The 16,323-nt window shown below is 43.5% G+C and overlaps 1 protein-coding gene across 3 annotated transcripts in view; it reads right to left on the reverse strand.

Annotated features, from left to right (window-relative positions):
- The window catches only part of Znf592 (zinc finger protein 592), a 52,965-nt gene extending 40,262 nt beyond the window's left edge, over positions 1-12,703 (reverse strand). For 2 of the 3 annotated variants that reach the window (XR_013090786.2, XM_076851295.2), the window contains exons 1-2: positions 12,616-12,703; positions 685-790 (exon numbers count right to left, since the gene is read on the reverse strand). The gene's annotated coding sequence lies outside the window, so the exon portion shown is untranslated. Of the gene's footprint in view, positions 1-684; positions 791-12,092; positions 12,122-12,615 lie in introns of those variants that run through there. The other variant, XR_013090787.2, reaches the window with a different exon arrangement.
- Positions 12,704-16,323: the final 3,620 nt, after the last annotated feature.

Here is a 16,323-nt window from a genome sequence, read left to right on the forward strand (position 1 = left end):
AAAAATTAAACATGGAATAACACATGATTCAGCAAATCTGTTCCTAGGTGTATACTCAAAAGAATTCAAAGTAAGGTCTCAAGATATCTGAACACCCATGTTCATAGCAGCTTTATTCACAAAAGGTAGAAGCAACCCACAAACCCATCAATGGATGATATCAATGGATACACAAAATGTGGAATAAGCATAAATATTATTTAGCTTTTAAGAGGAAGCAGGTTGAGGGTAAGGTTCAGTGGTAGAGCACTGGCCTAGCATGAGTGAGGCCCTGGATTCAATCACCAGCACCACTTTAAAAAAAAAGGAAGGAAGTTGACACATATTACAACATGGGTGAACCTTGCAGACATTATGCTAAGTGAAATAATAAGCAAATACTGAATGATTCCACTTATATGACATCCCTAGAGTAGGTAAACTAACAGAATAGAATGGTGGTTGCCAGGGGTGTAGGGTAGAGTTGTTTGATGTATACTGAGTTTCAATATGGGATGTTGATGGATGATGGTAATGGTTGCACAAATGTGAATATACTTAATGCCACTGAACTGTATACTTTAAAATGACAAATTTTGTTGTATTTTAGCACCAAAACAAAACAAAACCCAAGGAACAGAAAAGCTCTCTTGTGTTCAAAACTCAGCTCTTCAAGGCCAGCTCAGGTCAGCCTAGACATCATACCTTAGTGAGGTTCTCAAAACAAGGGTGTGGTGAGCGTTGCTGGGGGAGTAGAGCTGCGGAGAAAGGAAAAACTACCTAGGCACATGGTCTAGTGTCCAAACACCACCTACGGAAAGAAGAAAAACAAAATGTTTTTTAAATGAGTTTGAAGGTAAATGTTAAAGTTAGGAAAGAGAGTTTAAAAACTAATAATAATCATTCCAGGGAAAACTCTGAGAAAAATCTCCAAACAAATTAAAAGCAGGCCCCAAAGGCAGTCAAAGAATAAACTCTTCCCAGCCCCAGATCTGCTCCCCTCCCGCTATCATCATGCAGAAATTCAGAGCAGACTCCACCTAGATTCAAATCCCAGCTCAACCGCTTACTAGCCATTTAATATTGGGCAAGATGTTGCACCTGTATGTCAGCTTCCCCATATATAAAATGGGGCTATTAAAGAGATTCAGTGAGTTAATATTTGTAAAGCTCTTACCATACTGCCTTTCACACAGCAAATGCATGTGTTTGTGAAGTACTCTGCCACCAACCCCAGTAGCCAGCAGGCTTTCCTTTACATGTCGTCAATGTGCCCTGGTAGCTCACTGATGGGAAGCATGCACAAAGGACAGAGAGGCAAGGCAAGTGAAACCAGTTTACCCCTCTACACAGCTTCTCCGCCAGTGCTCAGGATGCCTGATAAAGCTGAGGAAACAGAGTCAGGGGACAGGGACAGGTGGCAGGTGAGCTGAGAAAATCAAATAAGGTGGGGGAGAGGCAAAGGGGGTAAGCACTGAGCAGATGAGAATAAGAAATGAAATGGAAAAGCTGCAGAGCACCATGGTGCATAATAAAATAATCCCAGCAACTTAGGAGACTAAAGCAGGAGAATCACAAGTTTGAGGCCAGCCTCGGCAACTTAAGCTCTAAGCACCTTAGTAAGACCCTGTCTCAAAATAAAAAATAAAAATGGCTGGGGATGTAGCTCAGTGGTTAAGCACCCTTGGGTTAAATCCCCATTACCAAAATAAAATAAAATAAAATAAAATGGGGAATGGCAGAACCCATTTTTCTGAAGTAGGTAGTTTTTAATTGTGACCAAATTGAGAATCACCTTGGGAATTTTGGAAACTATTAATCCTTGCCAATTCAGATTTAACTGGTCAATGTTCAGAAAAACAGGCTAATGCTGTCAGGTATATGTATTCACAAATAACAGAATCAAAATCTTACCCTTGAACTTTTATATTCTGCCCTTTTTTATTCTAATCCTGCATTCTTAACCTCATCTTTGTCTTAACCTTGCCCAGACTAGCATTTAGGGTTCTAAATTGGAGATAGAGACTTTTTAATTCCACTCCACCCCACCCCACCCCCGGCCAGTGGTCTACCCCTGAGTTATATTCCCAGTGAGATATAGAAAATATTAACAGAAAAATTTGGAAGGTAAGAGAAGGAAGCCAGTTATCCCAATTCTACAGAAGGGAAATAGGGATAACTTTTCTGAAGTTTTCCTTTTCTTATTTACATCTTCACATTTCAAAACATAAACTAATGAGCAGACACTATAATGTCTAAATGAGAGGAGCCTGGATGTGTCTTGGGTCTATTGTTCAATAGCAAATAAGTTCAGAGGTGATCCAAAGAGAGTACCTGGCTATTTACTCCAGGATCACTTCAGAGCCTCCAGCAATAGGATTCTGTAAGGCTATGCAGATAGTAAATGTAGCTAGTCTGCAGAGAGGAGCTAACAATCCTGAGCATCAGGCTTCACTAACCCAGGATGGCTTCTTCTCCCAGATTAATTACATACTCATGGGTAGATGTATGGGAGCTTTACAGTTTACAACTATTTCTATTTCACAAGGTCTTACCAGTGAGTGAGCTAGGACTAGCTCTCAAATGAGACCTCAGGGCTTCTGCCTGCCTCCAAGGACCAAGTTGCCCTGTACTTGCTCTAAACTGGGAGGTCAGTTTCACATTTCACATTTCCCAATACCTTCATCTTCCCATACTAGATAGGGCAAAATTTTCCTTCAATTTGGTATTGAGACATTTGCTCTAGCCCTTGCCATAATTATGACATATCTTAGCATGTTGTAAGACTAGGATTAGAAAACATTGTTCTACAACAGTATTCTAGATTAGAGGTTTTTCCAAGATCAGAAACATCAAGAGCCAAGGAGACTTTAGGAAACTATTGAATTTAAGCCACTTACTCTACAAACAAGGAAACTGAGGCCCAGAGACATGAGGTAATCAAATTAGAAACGGTACATAAACTGGGAAAAAAAAGGTTTTATTACTGTGGAAGATTCCTGTTATTCCTAAGTAATAGGGCCCTAAATAACCTTCCCATCAGAAGGGTTGAAGTCTCCTACTCACAGTTACCCATTCAAATCTCTCCATCAAAATCCAGAAAAGGGTTGATTTAACCCTTCAACCCAGTGATCCTCAGCCCTGCAAGCACATTAGAAACACCTAGGGAGCAGACCATCTTCAGAGTGGGCCTCTGCTCCTGTACCTTCTTTCCCTCACACTATTCCTAAGCACCTTAAGTACTCTGGCCTCCAGGGCTTTTGATTAGTCCTCCCTATTTGCATGGCTCTCTCTCTCTTACCTCCTTCTGACCTCAACTCAAATATCTTTTCATCAGTGATATTTCTCTCTTTTTTTTTTAACTAGTGATTGAACCCAAGGGCACTTAACCACTGAACCAAATCCCCAGTGCCCCCCACCCCTAGGGCATGCAAGGCCCTGGGTTCAATCTTCAGCACCACATAAAAATAAATAAATAAAACAAAGGTATTGTCTAACTATAACTAAAAAAAAGAAATTAATGAATACATCATAAACACCAATCTTAAGACATGATTTGTACCAAGAAAAATAAAGAGGCTAATTACACCAAAAAATCTCTTCTCCACTGATTCCATCTTGGGAAAAGCCTTTTTTAAAAACAGTCTAGAAGTCTAACAAAAGAGAAAACATTCAGAAATAAGTATTTCCAGTCGATTAATCCAACCCAAATGGACGTATGAGTTGAAGACAATTTATCCTGAGAAACAGAAAGACAAAAAATGAAGTTAAAAGATGATAGAGGGATTGAGGCTGTAGTTCAATGGTAGAGCCAATGCCTAATGAGGCCCTGCGTTCAATCCCCAGTTCCATCAAAAAAAAAAAAAAAAAAAAAGGAAAGAAAAGAAATTTACTTTCTCTACATCTCATCCATCAATCAGGAAAAATTATAAGGGGTCTGTTTTCTCCTTTAATGTTTCCTTTTTTTTTTTTTTAAACCCTGGGCATATGTTATTTTTTAAATAAGAAAAAAAAATAACAAAAACAATCTCCCAACCCTTGCAGGCTCCCCTCAAATTTACTTCTGTTACAAAGCCCCTGTACTGGGGCTAGCCCACTCTATACCCCATTCTTCTGCCAACAGGACTATCAGATGGGCCCAGTATCAGCAAGGAGGTGTCTCAGCAGCACTGCCTGCAGAAACTGATTTCCATGAAAAGTTCCTTTTGCTGCCTTCACTTCTCTCCTGTCATGAAAGAGTGTGTCCCTTCAGACACCCTTGCCCCCAGGTGTCTGCCTGGGTCCCAGTTTGTTTCAGTTGACTTTAATTAATACCTGGTAATTAAAGCTACTGATTGCTGTTGAATTACTAAGAGTAACCTCTCCCAAGGGGTGTAAATATTTTAAAAGAGATCTCTAAACTGGAAAGGCAAAAGTCTTAGACTTAGGAATAGAATATAATGGTGGAATGGTAGGTCCTGGAGTTCATATTTTGGCGACAGGGGATCCCTCCTACTACAGAGTGCAGGCACTATGGGAAACAGTGTCAAGCAGAGATAAGTGAAGTAATGAAAGATGAGATTACATCACTGCCACAACTCCTCCCAAACGGCTGTTCAATCCATCTTTATACTATAAAATGTTCCCCAAATGTAACCCCAGTCACCTCAAAGAGTAACCTGTGGTGAGTAGCCACCATCCTCAGAAAGAAAGCCCACTTAAGACACTTTTGGTCTAGAAGCAAATTGTTCTCTAATTGCTTTCAGTGGGAGAACCCCTGAGGGCAAAGTTCATCTCACTTGATTCTTTTATGCTCCACAGAGCATCCATCAGCTCCGAGTTGGGCCCAGGGTAGGCCTTTCACATCCAACTGTAGATTACAGATCAATGATGGCCCAGTTGCAAAGAGGCCCTGCAGAATTTTAAATACAAGTAATTCTAATTAAGAAAACAGTAATATTAATCACACATGTAATATTTTTAAGGGCCTGAGATTTATAGCCTTAATGAAATATTAGACAATGAAGTTTTTACAATCTCAGCTAGTTCGATTTAGGCCTGGAGGTCTGTCTAACAAGGATAAGACAGTAAGCAGTCCGTCCAAGCCCAGAAGAATTTGAACAGCTGCTCAGTGCCCACCCCTCTGAAAATGCCAAAGCTCTGCCTCAGATGTGTTTTCAGACCCTGGAACAGCCTGGAAATGGTTTGCAGTTACAATGGACAAATACCTTCAAAACCCCTCCCAATGGCCTTACTCTGCCCTTTGGCTTGCTAAAGGAACACATTCAACTTCAGAAACTAAATTAGCAGAAAGGAGTAGAATGCTGTAAACTGCAGCAAACCTGGGAAATAAAAGTAGAGCCACAGTCCATCCCACTGCCTCCCACTCAGCTCCAGCTTGCCAAGGACAGTGTGGGTAAAATGTTCCTGCATCCAAAGATTAGAAGAAGGAAGATGCAGACCCCACTTCACCCAAGGATGGGCTAAGACCCAAAAGGGAGGGAATCCCAGGAAGGTATGTGAGGCTTACATGGAACTCCCTCTCTTTACAGTCCCTTGGCCCCCAAGTAATAACACCAAAACTTCTAGCCACCCCATATGGGTTTGGGGGAGACTGAACCCAATGGTCCACAGAAGACCCATGGCTCCTCTAAAGAAAGTGTCCAGCCAGGTGTGTGACACATGCTTATAATCCAGCTACTTGTAAGGCTAAGACAAGAGGATCACAAAATCTAGGCCTGCCTGGACCTTGAACAACTTAGAAGACCCTGTCTCAGAATAAAATTTTTAAAAAGGGCTGGGGATATAGCTCCAAGGTAGAACACTCCTGGGTTCAAACCCTAGTACTGCAAAAAAACAAAACAAAAATAATCCCAACAAATGAACCTAGAAGGCAAGTCACACTCTGCTCATCTGAATTTAGGAACTATCCCAATCAGAGGTGCTAGCCTAATGCACCTGGCAGGTTGGGCTGCCACAAATGCATATCTAACAAAAGAATCTGACCTGGGAGGTATAGGCAATTCCAACATCATACCTCTTCTAGAGGGGCACAGTTCTAGGCAATGAGTTTTTGATTTAGAGCCTTCGAGGTTTGTTTCTGAAATGAAAACAGATTTACCAGGTGCTTTTTATAAACATCTTTGTTTTTGTAAAGACAAGATAGAAGCCTGTATAAAATTCAAATAATAGTGAAAATATACATAAATATTAATGTAATAGGGGCTTCAGTTGGGACTCAGTGGTTGAGTGCTTGCCTAGCTTGTATGAAGCACTGGGTTTGATCCTTGGCACCACATAAAAATAAAATGAATAAGATAAAGGCATTGTATCCATCTATAATTAAAAAAAAAAAGGTTAACGTAATAACCACCCTAATTCCATCCCTCAGAGGTAAGAAGATTTTATGGCAAACTCAAACTCTGTCTTACAGAGTGGAATCAAGGCTATTCTGAGTTAGACTTGGGGTGCCACTCTTACATTCTCTAGATAAGCCTGTGAATTTGTTTTCGTGGAGGATTCTTAATGCTGCCACTGGAAGGAGGAGTTACAGTTAAAATAAAGATTTAAAAACATTTTAAAGTTTCAGAATCTTCAAAGGAGCCCCAATAATCCTGGAGCTCTTAAAAACAGATACAAGTTAAAGTCCCAAGACCCTCCCTCACCACCCAAACACATACTGATTGGAGAGCAGGAGTTAATCTGCTCCTGACCAGGATCAGACACACTCCTCTTCTTCACTCAACATTGTGGCAGTCCTCCCACAACCAACCATACATACAGATATCACATCCGTTTCATTCCCTGGTATAAGTTAATGAGAGAAAGGGGGGATTTATTTATGTATTTATTCATTCATTCATTCATTTAAACTGGGGATTGAGACCAGAGATACTCTAACCTCTGAGTTACAGCCTCAGTTCTTCTGAGACAGGGTCTCCCTAAATTGCTGAGACTGGCCTAGAACTTGTGATCCTCCTGCCTCAGCTTCCTGAGTCCCTAGGAATACAGGTGTGTGCCACTGCACTTGGCTCACCATTATCTCTTGATAAACACATCTTCAGAATCTAAAATGGAGATGGTAAGGAACCTAACCAAAGTCACAGTTAGCAGAAGACAATCCAAACTTTGGTGACCTCAAACTTGAAAAGTATTCATTAACTTTTCTTGGGACTCATAAAATGGATCTATTGTTATTTCAACATACATTTATTTCCCTGCTGTTAAGTGAAAGCAAATGGTTGGGTGGAAAAAATTCTCAAATGTAATTAGATAATTAATATTATATCCTGTATCCCTACAGCAAGCAAAGGGGAAGGTACCAGATCAGATGCCTACAAATGAAAACATTCAGATTCTGGGTACATGCAATTGCTCTACCGCATGAACATCAACTGTCAAAACTTTCTCCTATTCAGGATGTTGCTATTTTTGTAAGAAAAGAAGTTAAACATACATGTATAAATAGGGATGGAGATAAAGGCCTAATACAAATACCAAAATATTGAAATGTTAACAATGGCTCTAGATTGTAGAATTTATCAGTGAGCTTTATTTCCTTTGTATAGCCATCTATATTTCCTAAATCTCCCAAAGGAATATGTATTTCTATTTTTTTTCTACTGGGAATTGAACCCAGGGGGCTCTTGTTATTTTAAAACAGGGTCTCACTAAGTTGCTTAGAGCCTTGCTAAATTGCCTAGGCTGGGGATGTGGCTCAAGCGGTTATGCACTCGCCTGGCATGCGCGGGGTGCTGGGTTCGATCCTCAGCACCACATAAAAATAAATAAAGATGTCGTGTCAACTGAAAAATAAATATTTAAAAATTGCCTAGGTTGGCTTTGAACTTGTGATACTCTTGCCTCAGCCTTCCAAGTCACTGGGATTATAGGCATGTGCCACTGTGTCTGGCTTGAATATGTATTTCTTGCATAATTATTTTTAGAGTTTCAAAAGCAAAATAATTAACCCAAAATCTGTGTTAATCTATTTGGACTTATTTTTCACTAAAGAAAAATAAAGATTCTAAATCAGGCACAGTGATACACACCTGTAATCCCAGTAACGAGGGAGACTGAGTCAGGAGGATCACAAATTCAAGACCAGCCTGGGCAATTTAGTGACTTAGTCTCAAAATAAAAAATAAAAAGGCTGTGGATGTAACTCAGTAGCTGAGCACACCTCCTGTAGTTAATTTTTTTTTTAAGATTCTAAACTCTAGGGGGTCTATATTACTCTTCCCACTATTGCCGAAATATAACATAAAGTTCAACTTCATGAAAATTCCAGTCCAATAGGAAAGCTCACCCAGTGACTGAGCAGGTTAAGGGCATGAATTATTACTTCATTATGTAGGAAAGACAATGATTCTAAAATAATCTCTCCAAGTGCAACCAAAAACTCCCTACCAGCTCCAAGAGTTCACAGACCTCTGCTCCCAGAACAGTTTTCAATACATGTGTCCCACACCACAAAATTACCCATACAACTTAGAATCTGCATACCTTCTCCATTAACCCAAATCTAGGAACCTCCTTTTTGGATATTTCTAAAAAGTTATTCCTACCAGGCGTACTGGTGCGTGACTGTAAATCCCAGCTACTCATAAGACTAAGGCAAGAGGATCACAAGTTTGAGGCCAGCCTCAACAACTTAGAGAGACCTTGTCTCAAAATAAAATAAAAAGGGCTGTGGAGGTAGTTCAGTGATGTGGCATTTGTCTAGAATGTATGAGGCCCTTGGTTCAGAGACAGGGGTTGGGGAGGTTATTCCTCCTCTTAAGTTTCACAATCACCCAATTATACAGAATCACTCATTCTATCCATTAATAATGACTGCTGACTACATCAAATAGTACGTAAGGAATGATTATGTTCGGAGAAAGGGTTTGTTTTTAAGCAGTCTGAGAGAAACAAACAAATTGAGGAGTGAGAGTTTGTTAGTGTCCCGGCCCTGGCCAGAAAAGGGGGGAGGGGTGGAATGGCCAAAGGACAGAAACATCTGTCATTCAGCAGTTTCATTTCTCATGGTCAGTTAATATCCTAAGTTTATTCATCAGTCTCTTCCAAGTTTGGTGAGTGAGTCAGTCTCCCTGGACCCAATCAACTGAGTACCCTACAAAACTAAATTTGTAGTCTACAAAGTTGAGAACCAGATCTCAAAGCACAGTGATCCCACAGATAAAAATTTGCCTTAGGATGACACCTATAACGACTCTGTAACTGTAACACCCCTCACAGAATGAATTTGATGTACCTAATACTTTCCAGTACTCCCCATGGTCCAAAATCCTTGATCTGCTTTTCACAACCCCTAGTCAGCCTTCCAGCTTCATTCCCAGACAACAGGACCTCTCATTGCTCTGCATTTTCATATTTATGCCTCTCTCTGCCTAGAATGTCCTTTGCTCAATCTTATTTGCCTGCAAAACTCCTATCTTCCTCCAAAGCCCATTTCAAAAGCCACCTTCTCCCTGAAGCCTTCCTGACTTCACCAGGTATTTTGTTCTTACTTTTCCCAACAGCTCTTTAACCACAACTGTAATAGAGAATTTACATATATACTGTAGCTCTTTCTTTATTTGACTTCTCCTGGATTCTCAGCTCCTGGAAAGAAGGAACTCACTTTGTATTCACTACTTCTAGTACAGTGTCAAAGCATGAAATAAGAAATCAATGTTGAATGATTGATCACATTGGAACACAGCATTAAATTATCAAGAAAAGTGGAGAGAAAAAGATAGTTAAACAAAATTCAGGAACTGAATTATCTATATATTTAATCTTATCCAAAATGACCACAACATGACTGGGAAGCAGCATGGATATTTTATTTATTTTTAGCCTGGACATTTTAAAAATTTAAATAATAGCAACTGACATTTAAACTAAGAGCTAAACTATCTACATGGCTTCATTTGATCTGCACAACGATCTTTTAAGGTAGGGACTTTTATTTGCATTTAAGATGAGGAAACTGAGGGACAGATAGATTAAATAACTGAAGATCTTTTGGTTAGTAAGTAGCAGAAATAAAATACAAACTTCAATGGTCAGGCTCCAGAGCCACCAGTGGGTTCTGGAATCAGAGATACATGGGTTTGAATTCAAGACTGTAACAAATGTGACTTTGGATAAATCATCTATCCCCTCTGGGCTTGTTTCCTTGTAAAATAGGTATGATAACCTTTCTCCTAGAGAACAGAGAGGATTAAATTAAATATGATTACATTTACAAAAATCATTAAAATCAGTTCTCCCACCTAGCAGGCACTCCATAACGCCAATTCAGTTTTCCCTTCCCTTTCTAAAAGCTGGGTAAAGCCCATTCACAAAGGAAAAGGATCTCCCAGAGACTGCTTAAGACTTTTTCAAACAGATCAGGTAGTTAGGACACTCAGCATAGAAACCACCCTGGCGTTACCGGCTTATCTCAAAGTACATTCCCTGCATGGGGCCAGAGACCTTTTAAAATGTAAATGTTCCTAATTACACTAGAGACACAATCCAAACTAAAGAGGGAAAGCATTTCCCTCAGGCCTGGTCGCTCTGACCCGCCATACCTCTCTGCAGACATTTATCTCCCCTCTCCCCTCACCCCACTCCCTTTCCTCCTCCAGACCCACAGGCCTCTTTCACTTCCTCCAACTTGCCAACCTCTACTGTTCCACACATGGTTAACTCTTAACCCTCTCAGGTTCTGGCCTAAATGTCACTTCCTCAGGGAAACCTTCCCCAAAGCCCCCCACTCAAATCAATCTCTTTTACTTCCTTCTCCCCAGTTTGAAATTATTAGTTTACCACTTTCTTCAAAGTTTTATTCCAAAGACACCTTCTGGGGCTGGGATGTAATTCAACAGTGAAGCAGGAGGCCCTGGCTTGATAACAACAATCAAAAAAAAAAAAAAAAACCCAGGCCACTTAAGTGTAAATTCAACCCCCACCCCTGATACCTCAGATTCTCTTTCCCTGTTTTCCTCTTTAGCGGTTAGCACTTTTTAACATGATATTTTTATTACATATTTTATTGTTACCCCCCACACACACACACTAGCATGAAAACTCAAGGGCAGTTATTTTGCTTGCTTTATTCACTGCATTTACAACAATGTTTTGCACACATTTGTTGATAAATATTTGTTGCTGAATGAATTTTCTTTGTTATTTATTATTGAACTGTCCCACTAGGCTAAGAGCTCCAAAACTAAAAGATGGTGTCTTTCTGGTTTACCTCAATACCCCCAACACCCAGCTCAGTCATGGGCATGTAATAAGTGCTCAGTAAAAATTTACAGTCAGGCATGGTAGTGCCTGACTGTAGGCCCAGCTACTTGGGAAGCTGAGGTAAGAGGATCACTTGAACTCAGGGGCTGGAGGTCAGCCTGGGCACACAATGAGAACCTATCTCAAAAAAAAAATTTTTTTTTTAACTAAATGAATCAGTCATGATCATTGGAAGAATTGGAAAATGGTCAAAATATCCGAGTAGCATGACATTTCTTCCTCTCCTTCGCTGTGTAATTTACCTGTGAGTTTTAGAAAATAGATCCCTGAAATCCCATGGGGTACCAACCAGGCCAAGCACCTATGTGTCCACATCCTATGTGCTTAGCCACACTGTACACTTGACAGAAGTGCCCTACAGGCCCTACATGAACAGAGGACTAAATGCAAGTGGAAAAACCCTGGGGTAAAAATCATTCTACCCGACTCCCACCCCAAATCCAGGATAGTCCTGGATGCTAAAAAAAAAAAAAAAAAAAGAAAAGAAAGAAAGAAAGAAAAAAAGCCTCCCTGGGTGGGCCTGCGGATTTATTCCAATCCAGCACTTTTAATGTCACCTCCGGCCTACTGGGGGAAAAAAAAAAGTTAAAAATCCCTGAACAGCTCTAATAATCCTGCGATTCTCAAGAGCAGGCACACCTAAGGTCATATGGACCCCTCCCCCTCACAAACGCTGATCCAAGGCCAGGAGGCCATCTGCCCAGCAGACGCTCCCCTGTCCTCCCTCGGGTCACACTGAGCCTTCCCCCAACCCCCAGGTTGGCAAGAAGAGTCCCTGCAGAGAGACAATTTTCTACTCTAATCAACGGGACCGTTCTCCCCAGAGGACCCTAACTCTGGAGCAGGAATACCTGTCTGCTCCGGGAGAACCTTCTCCGGGTCAGAACTTGGGCGGAGGGGAGGGGAGGGGAGGCGGAGGGGCGCGAAGAGGGTCGATCCTAGAAGTGCCTGCCCCATGACGGCGCCAGCTCTTCGGGCGGCAGGGACAGTCGAGCTGACAGGGAGTCCTGGCGGGGCAAAGTGGCACCGTTATCCCCGCCCGGGCGGGGGGCCGCGGGCTGTCTCCTAGGGCGGCCGCCCGTCCCGCGCAGGGAGGACAGCGGCGCGCCCGGCCCGCCCGGAGCGGCGATCACGGCGGCGGAAGGGGCCGGTAGCCGCGGCCAGGGGCTGGGTTGGGTGGCGGCCGGGCCCGCCAGGCGACCGTCCGGGCAGTGGCTGCCGCCTCGGGCGGCGGGCAGGGTCCACTGGCTGCAGGGCCCGGCCGGGCGCGGGCGCAGGCTTGGTCCCGGTGCCGCTAGACCCTAGCCTGCGCTGGGGCGACCCGGCGGCGGCCCCGGCGCAGTCCCGCCCGGCCCGGGCCCGGGGGGCGCTTACCTGGCGGCGGCGGCGGCGGCGGCGGCGGCTGCAGGCCCCGGGCTCAGCCGCGCGCGTCCCCAGCGCCGGCTGCGGGCGCCACAACATGGCGACGGCGGCGGCGGGCGGGGCCGCGGCTCCGGGGGCGGAGCGGGGGCGGGCGCCGGCGGCAGGGCCCGGCCGGGCGCGGGCGGGGCGCGGGCGGAAGGGACTCGGATCTGGGCACCCGCCAGGGCAGTGCGGCCGAAGGGCTGCCCGGCGCGGGCCGGCCTCCGCCTCCCGCCTGAGGCGGGTGCGCGGCGGGGCCGACGGCGGCGGCGGCGGCGGCGGCGGGCGGCGGCGGGCGGGGCGGGGCCGGCGCCGCGCAGGGCTATGAGCGACCCCGCGGCCCCCACCGGATCCCTCCCGCCGGGTCCGCTGGACTCCCGGGTCAGGGCCTGCGGCCGCTCCCTGCAACCTAAGCCTCCAGTCCTCTGGCTTGCCTGGGGCAGGAGCCTTCAGTGGGGTGGTAGCCGCCCACTAGAGGGACCAAACCTGCCCACGCGACTGTTTCGCCTTGGAGGACCGCGAGCGCCTCAGGAGCCGGGACGGCGTCCTCCCGGACGGCGTCCTCTTCATTTAGATCTGACGTGTACTGGGGCCTAGTAAAAGCTGTTAAGTGAAAGGAAGCAGGGGTGGCGTGGGCCTGGCACTCAGGTGCTCACTAAACATCTGGCCATTGCTGGATATAAAGACACGCACGTAGGCTTGGAGGCGCTGGGCGCTCTGACACGTTGCCTCTGGGGTGACAGAGGAACGCGCGGTCAGCGGAGCTGGGGCACTGGCATCGGGTGCCTCTCACTGTAGACTGGGAGGCTCTCAAGGGTTTTACCAGGGAAGCTATGATTGCCCAAGTGAAAACTCGGAGAGGCGGGCAGGACCTTCCAAGAACCCGACATACCTGGAAATGGGTCTGCACCATTAAAGCAGCAAGAAAGTTAGGGTGTGGGAATGCACGTACGAGGCTCTAGAGACGCGGTGAGAACCAACTAACCACGGAGAAATTCCTTTTGAAGAACTCGGAAAGACCGGACACCGCAAGAGACTGGAAATGACACTCAACCGGGCTTGCTGTGCACCAGGCCCTGAGCCCAGTTGAGCCTTGGGTAAGGAGTAAGAAGAGTGTTGGTAATGAAAGCAGTAAAGGATGAGGAGTCTTTCCAGAAGTTTGACAGGGAGAAAAGTAGGCTTATGGACGGGGCGCTGTGATGCACTCCTGTAATCCCAGTGGCTCAGGAGGCTGAGGCAGGAGGATCGCACACGTCCTAAACCAGCTTTGGTAAAAGCGAGACACAAAGCAACTCAGTGAGACCCTGTCTCTAAATAAAATACAAATAAATAATAGGGCTGGGGATGTGGCTCAGTGCCCCTGAGTTCAATCTCTGGTACCCCACCCCCACAAAAAAACCCCACCAAAACAAACAAACAAGTAGGATTATAATTCAAAGGCTTAGTAAGAATAAAAAAGAGATTTTTTTTTTTTAGTTTAAAAGTGAAGAAAAAAATTGTCCAATTCGAGATATCTTAAATAAAGGAGCTGAGAGGGGAGACAGAATAATTAATGGTGCAAGTTTCCAAAAAGGGAAAAGGAGATGGGGAGAGGAAGAAGTCAGAGGGAAACAAATTCTTCCTACAAGTTCTAAAGAATGCATGAAGATAGAAGCATTTTTGGAGACAGGGTCGAGCTAACGTGCACTGTCTAATAGCTTCAAATTTGTAATCCTGGGGCTGGGGATGTGGCTCAAGCGGTAGCGCGCTCGTCTGGCATGCGTGCGGCGCGGGTTCGATCCTCAGCACCACATGCAAACAAAGATGTTGTATCCGCCAATAAATAAAATAATAAATATTAAAAATTCTCTCTCTCTCTCTCTCTCTCTCTCTCTCTCTCTCTCTCTCTCTCTCTCTCTCACTCTCTCTTTAAAAAAAAAAAAAATTGTAATCCTCCTGCCTCAACCTCCCAAGCAGGTAGGACTACAGGTTGTAGGTCAATAGAAATATTTTGAAGCGGGGAGGTATGTTCGCTGTCCTTTAAAACTTAAGAACAATTGATTCAAATCCCTATACCACTTATCATGGGAAACTCCACATACTTGCCAGTATCTCCAAAGATTCCTGGTAAACGTGTATTTCTTTTTTTCTTTTTATTTATTTATTTATTTATTTAGTTGTTGTTGTCAATGTCAAACCTTTATTTATTTATATGTGGTGCTGAGAATCACACCCAGTGCCTCACATTTACTAAGCAAGTGCTCTACCACTGAACCACAACCCCAGCCCCTGTATTTCTTGTAATTATCTCTGATCCCATTTTTTTTTTCTTTTTTCCAGTACTGGGAATTGAATCCAGGAACACTTTGCCACTACCCTTTTAATTTTTCACTTTGAAACAAGGGCTCCCTAAGCTGCTGAGGATGGCCTCAAACGGTTGACCCTCCTGCATCAACCTTCTAAATAGTTAAAATTACAGTTTTTTTGCCACCACTTTGAGCTGAGATTTGGCCTGAGCCCAAGTTTCTTGTTTATAAATTTTGTATTGTGCTCTTTAAGGAAATTTGGCACCATACACTGGATATCACCCATATATTCTCTCCCAATATTGTGTACATTCATGTAAACAAAATGGCAATGTTATGACTGTTAAATTAGTTTATGTGTAGCCATTAAAAATCATGTTGAAGAAAAAGACTTAGTGACATAAGAAATACTTGTAATTAAAATACACTGTAAGGAAATATAATATGTATCATGAATAGATTAAAAATGGGACTTTTATATTTTCTCTGGCTTCTGTATTTTCTTACTTTTACAGTGCATTTATATTTCTCTTAGACATAGAGAAAATAATTTTTAAAATATTTTTTAGTTATAGATGAATGCAATATCTTTATTTTGCTTATTAATTTTTTTATGTGGTGCTGAGGATCGAACCCAGTGCCTCACATGTGCAAGGCAGGCACTCTGCCCCTGAGCCACAGCCCCAGCCCTAGAAGATAATTTTTTTAACTATGCTTTTAAAGTATTTTAGGAGGAATTTTTAAAAGATATTCATTAAGTTGGAAAAGAAAAATAAATTAGGATTCAAGAAAAGGAAATTGAAAGTGGAATCTGTGATGTGTGGGTGGGACTTTAGCAAGCAGAGATAGATGAGGTCAGGAGACTATCCCAGGCAGAAGGAACAATGCAATCAAAAACCCAGAGTAGGGGTTAGGGCTGTGATTCAGCAGTGGCACACTTGCCTGGCATGCGTAAGGCACTGACTTGGATTCTCAGCACCGCATATAAATAAATAAAATAAAGGGGGAAAAATCCGAGAGTAGGAAATTGATGGGGTGCTTAGGGAACACCAAGAGGTCTGTTTGGCTGGAATACAGGATTAGTGTGAGGGAGATCAGTCTGGAAAGTTCAAATAGGGTCCTGAATGCCAAGATGAATCCTTTGGACTTTGTGGGTCAAGAGGACCAATGGGACTAGGCAGATAAGTTGTTTGTTTGTTTTTTTTCCAGTTATGGGGATCAAACCCAAGGCCTTGCACAAGCAAAGCAAGCTCTCTAGTGCTGATCTATATCCCTAGCCCACAGATGATAAATCTTGAGGCAGATTTTTCTATAATCTCTTACTTAGTGAGGTGGTAGGTCTTCGCCCTTCAGTCCTAATATTTGAACATGTGATTGACTCTGAACAATGAGGTAG

Source organism: Callospermophilus lateralis, chromosome 3 (assembly GCF_048772815.1).
Source record: "Callospermophilus lateralis isolate mCalLat2 chromosome 3, mCalLat2.hap1, whole genome shotgun sequence".
Taxonomy (NCBI): domain Eukaryota; kingdom Metazoa; phylum Chordata; class Mammalia; order Rodentia; family Sciuridae; genus Callospermophilus; species Callospermophilus lateralis.